The following is a 5858-nucleotide window of genomic DNA, read 5'->3' as shown; positions in this document are numbered from 1 at the left end:
ACTATTCATTTTTCTCAATGTATACAGAGATCTGTCCTTTAACAAGTTGGGGAGAAATTAATGGCAACATTCCAGCTCCAAGCGCAGATTTCAGTAAGCAATTAGTTTTTTTTTTTTTTTTTTTTTTTTTTTATTTTAAAATGGAATTGTGCATATATTCTAAATTAAATCATGTGGTTTTTTATAGCTTCCTGAGTGGCAACAAGCTCAATGGAAATATACCAACATTCCTCAACACGAATTTATGTAAGTTCCTATTCTTGTAATTTTCCTCAATTTTCTATTGTTTGATTTTCAAATTTCATACAAAAATGGTTTTGGTCCTAGAGGGTACACTCTCCTCAATCCAGAAAAATAGTATTCAGCGTATTAGTCTGTTCACATTATGTTAACTGAAAACATTTTCTCATGATTTTCTCTCAAGGTCTCTTGTATCCAGCTAATATTGTAACTTGGATTCTTGTACTGTTGATCTCCTTTACCTATAATCTAAAGTGTATATATGATTTCCTTTTTGTCCATTGTGCAGCGATTTTTCCTATAACAGATTTGCACCATTAAGTAGTATGTCCAGACGACAGGTGAAAGAACTTTTAATACTAGTATTGGTATAGTTCCTATATTAAATAATCTTTCACTAATGTCTCTTTAACCTTGTAAACAGTAAAGTAAACACGTATCGGAGCTTCTCTTCCGAGAACATCACGTAAGGCACTTCTTCTTCTCTTTAAGGTTACCCCAATATCAAACTTCTTGAGATATTCCAGTTTAGTGTTTTCAATTGAGAAAAGTTTTAATTACACTGATTTGGTTCTCTGTTCGGTAGAAAGGATGCCTAATTAGACCAAGCTGCCGAAATCGTGAGTATATTTTCTGGAATTAAAATTCTGCATTTGTTGAAACTCTTAAATCAATTTAATTGTGTATGTGACAAGCTTATCGATCACTCCATATAAATTGTGGAGGAGAAGATGTAATTATCAACAATACCTGGTATGAAGGTGATAAATTTCCTGATACTGAAAAAGGAGTATTCTGAATTTAATAATGGAACCAAATGGGGATTCATCAGCACAGGAGACTTCATGGATGATGATACAAGTATGATGAAAATAACAAATATATTTTATCAACTGACTCTACGTCCTCAATGAGGTTCCAAAATTGTACTCCACGGCACGTGCAACTCCTCTCTTTCTCACCTATTATGCATACTGTATGGAAAAGGGAAATTACTGTGAACCTCACTTTGCGGGAGATTTATTCAGGGATGATGAAGTACCCTTTCATAAAGTTGGAAGACGCATATGATTTTATATTCAGGTATATTTTTATTACGTTATGAGAAGAGACCATGTTATTGTTTTTATAGCAACCATTGATTTGAAAATTACATTCGGAAAGTTTAGCGAAGAAAGATTTTAATAAAGGAGGCAGCCAACGGAACTGGTAAAGAAATCATAATTCATTTAACGCCACTGTACAGACAATAATAACCTGGAGATCCGCTTGTATTGGGCTGGGAAAGGGACTACTGTTGTTCCAGATAGAGGATATTATGGTCCTCTAATCTGCTATTTCTGTATGTCCTGGTAAGATGTGTAATCTCATTAGTCTTGCTTTCAATCAGCGCATCCTAACTCTTATGGTCTCTCATATGATTTTGAATCATCCTTTTCAATGACTTAATTACTGTTTACGTAAATATCTAAGAACTAAGGTAAAAACTTAAGCGATATGTGTTGCAATATCATCAGGGACATAATTGCTCGCTATTTGCGAGCCAAAAGATGTTCTTAGTGGAAAAATTATGATCCTATTACTCTCTGTCACAGCAAAGTGATTCTGTTCAGCAAAGGCAGTCTACTGAAATAAGGCATCAAATAATAAAACTGCTCTGACCACTATCGTACCAAGTCGCAACTTGCAACACTCTATATATAGGTTCTAGTTGACATGGACATGGATTGTAAACTTCATGTATATAAATTTAATAGTATCTTCTCCTTCAGTACCCCACTTAATATGTTATGCTGATAAGCAAAGCTGTTTGGTGTATTTTCAGGTTTCCAACTAATTGTGAGGTGAGAACAACTTTGTTATAGTGGTCAGATTTTTGGATGGTATCAATTATATTCCATTTTCTAATTGTTATGCCTTCTTCTTGGTATGTGTTTTACTTATCTCAGAACCTGCAAAAACAAATAATTTACATTGTGATTGGAGTGGTCACTCAGGTTATTCTTATTCTTTGTGTCGCGGGATTCTTTGTTGGAAACGCAATTTTGGACATAAAAACACAAGAGAACGAGGTATAAGCTAAAGTTTTTGTTTGATTCAACCTAGACTTTTTTTTTTTTTTTCTTTGGTGCTCAGTTCTCAATCATTCATATTTGACTCCAGATAACCTCCTTCTGCTAATGGTACTGGTCAGATCTTAAAGGGCTACTGATCTGCAAACAGGTACCTTCACTTACAGACAACTAAAGCTGCCACTAACAATTTTGGGCATGCAAACAAGATTGGAGAAGGTGGTTTTGGGTCTGTATATAAGGATTTGATTGTGTATGTTGAAACATTGTCTGGGTTGCTATGCAACTCTTATCAACTTCATAGACATTGACAGTTAAATTATGAATCTTTTGATGCAGGGTCAACTTTCAGATGGTAGTTTTATGCCGTGAAGCAGCTTTCTTCTAAATCAAGTCAAGGAATCGAGAGTTTGTGACTGAGATAGGGATGATTTCTGGTTTGAACCCAAATCTTGTAAAGCTTTTTGGATGTTGTGTTGAGGGAAATCAATTATGTTGGTTTATGAGTACATGGAGAATAATTGCCTTGCAAATGCACTTTTTGGTAACTTCCTGGCATTTGATTCTTCAGTATTTTAATAGCATTTGCATGTACGATTGCTTTCAATTTTACGAACACTTTTGACTATGGAATAATATCAATAGGTCCAGAGATTACCTTGAAATTGGACTGGCCAACAAGACAGAAAATATGTATTGGCAAGCTAGAGGCCTAGCTTTCTCCATGAAGAATCATTTTGAAGATAGTTCACAGAGATATCAAAGCTACAAATGTTCTACTAGACAAGGAATTGAATGCTAGAATCCGATTTTGGATTAGTAAGCTCAAAGAAGAGATAATACGCACATTAGCACTAGAGTTGCCGGAACCATGTAAGTTGAATGATTTTGCAACATGATTTCACACAAGTGTAATGTTTTGTTGCTAAAGGGTATAATATTCTGCAATTTATTTAATTCCAGAGGTTACATGGCTCCAGAATATGCGCTATGGGGTCACCTAACAGAAAAGGCTGACGTGTATAGTTTTGGAGTTGTTGCTTTGGAAATTGTCAGTGGGAAGAACAACGCAAGTTATAGAGCCAAAAATGAACGTGTTTGCCTTCTTGATTGGGTAATTACGTTTCAGTAGAATGTCTATTCCTATGCACTGGGTTCAAAAGTTTAACCAATACAGATGTTGCAGGCTTTTGATTTGCAACAAAAAGAGAATTTGTTGAGGTTAGTGGATCCAAAGCTGGAGCATGAATTAACAAGGAAGAGGTGAAAGGATGATAAAAGTAGCTCTTTTATGCTCCAATGCATCTCCAGAATTGAGGCTACTATGTCATATATATATATATATAGGCCCACAAAAAACTTATTATTAATATATATATTTTAAGCTCACATCATATTAAAAATTTGAAACTCTCTCCACTCTTTTTCTCTACGACTCTACTTGTTTTTTATGATTTTATCCCTAACATTATTTACTCTCTTTCTCTTTCTCCGCTATTCGCTCTTAAAACTTTTGGAGACTGGAATTATTAAAGCTTTTACTATTTAATGTGTCATAATTAGTTCCGTTTTTTGTTTTATCAGTTTTAGGTATGTGTATTACTCATTTTAATTTAGTTTATTTTAGGGTTGAATCATGCTTTTATTTTATTTTATTTTATTTTATTTTTGAGGTTTTTTATTCTAATTTGAGGGAAAAAGACATGTGTCTTGTGAGTTTATCTTATGTTTAGTGTCTAAAAATGAACCTCCTATCCCAAATTAAAACCTTAACTATATTTTAAAGGATGTTATTTTTCACCTTTCACCCACCACTTTCTTACATTTCAAACTTCACCGTTCAGCTGTCCAAAATTATTGAAGAAATTTGAGTTACTATCTATGTTTATACCAAGAAAATTCTCTATTTTCTTATTAATTCATATTAAAAGTCAATGCAACGTTAATTTGATTTAAGTTTTGGTTGACTTTAGCTTAGGCTATGTCTGATCAAAGTCATAAAAATTTATATTATAATCTTTGGAAGCTAAAAATTAAAAGAATGTTTTGTTCTAGGTTTACTCAACACATTTACTCAAAATTTTACTTCTCATAGTTTATTCAAGTAGAAAAATATTGTGTTATTACATTCTTTCTCTCAGGTTCTTGATATTGTATTGTTTTCTTTGCTTAAGATTTAGTGATTTTTTAATGTTTTTAGTAGTTGTTCGGCAAATAATAGAGGAGTCGCAGAGGCCTCCCTTGGGCAAAAATCATGGATCCGTCACTACTGCTGTGTTGAGGGAAATCAACTGTTGTTGGTTTATGAGTACATGCAGAGTAACTGCCTTGCACATGCACTTTTTGGTAACATCCTGACATTTGCTTCTTTAGTTTTTTTATCAGCATGTGCATATACGAACTGCTTTCAATTTTACTTTTTTGTTTTACTGGATATTGACAACATTTAGCCCCTTCTTTAGAGATTTCCTTGAAATTGGACGGGACAACAAGACAGAAAATGTGTATTGGCATAGTCGGAGGTCTAGCATTTTTTCTTGATGAATCGACTTTGAAGATATTTCACAGAGATACCAAAGCTACAGATGTGCTACTAGACAAGGAATTGAATGCTAAGATATCAGGTTTTGGGTTAGCGAAGCTCAAATAACATTATGACACCCACATTAGCACTAGAGTTGCTGGAACCATGTAAGTTGAATGATTTTTCAGCATTATACCCAATCACACAACATGTAATGTTTTGTTGCCTCAAGGTATAATATTCTGACATTTATTTGATTCCAGGGGCTATATGGCTCCAGAATATGCACTATAGGGTTACCTAACAGAAAAAGCTGAAGTTTACAGTTTCAGAATTGTTGCTTTAGAAATTGTCATTGGGAAGAACAATTCATGTTGTAGAGCAAAAAATGAATGCATTTGCCTTCTTTATTGGGTAATTAAGTTTCAATAATTGAGTATGTATATTCCTATGCATTGGATTCAAAAGTTTAAACAATACATATTTTTTTGCTCGGATGTTGCAGGCCTTTGATTTGCAACAGAGAGAAAACTTGTTGGAGATTGTGGATCCATAGTTGGAGAATCAGTTTAACAAAGATGAGGCTGAAAGAATGATAAAAGTAGTTGTTTTATGCTCCAATGCATCTGCAGCATTGCTGCCTACTATGTCAGAAGTTCTTAGTATGCTTGGAGCACAAACCATTGTTCAGTAAGTGATCTCAGATCCTAGCATCTACTGCACTAATTTGCGATTGGATTCACCGAAAGGCCACTTTCAACAGATGATGTAAAAACAGAATTCAAGTGGAGGTTCATCCTCAAACTTTTTTTTCGGATAAAACAGGGCTCGGAACTTCCACCACATCTGCTCAGGATCGTTACTCGGTAAATTCTGAGAGCATAAGTAACCTCGCATCAGACTGTGATCTTTTATCCTTTCAGTTCAGAGAACACATCTCTAAACTTTAGTAAGAATTCTTTGATTTTGCATACTTGAGTTGAATTTACATATAATGAATTAATTAACACTAGTCCAAACTC

General features: G+C 34.1%; 1 pseudogene; it reads left to right on the top strand.

Annotated features, from left to right (window-relative positions):
- Positions 1–1956: 1956 nt before the first annotated feature.
- Positions 1957–5608, top strand: LOC116116143 (annotated as a pseudogene).
- The last annotated feature ends 250 nt before the right edge of the window (positions 5609–5858 follow it).

The sequence above is a fragment of the Pistacia vera genome, unplaced genomic scaffold, assembly GCF_008641045.1.
Source record: "Pistacia vera cultivar Batoury unplaced genomic scaffold, PisVer_v2 Contig761, whole genome shotgun sequence".
NCBI lineage: Eukaryota > Viridiplantae > Streptophyta > Magnoliopsida > Sapindales > Anacardiaceae > Pistacia > Pistacia vera.
Note: the sequence above shows the minus strand (reverse complement) of the source record. Positions and strands in the feature narration are given on the sequence as shown.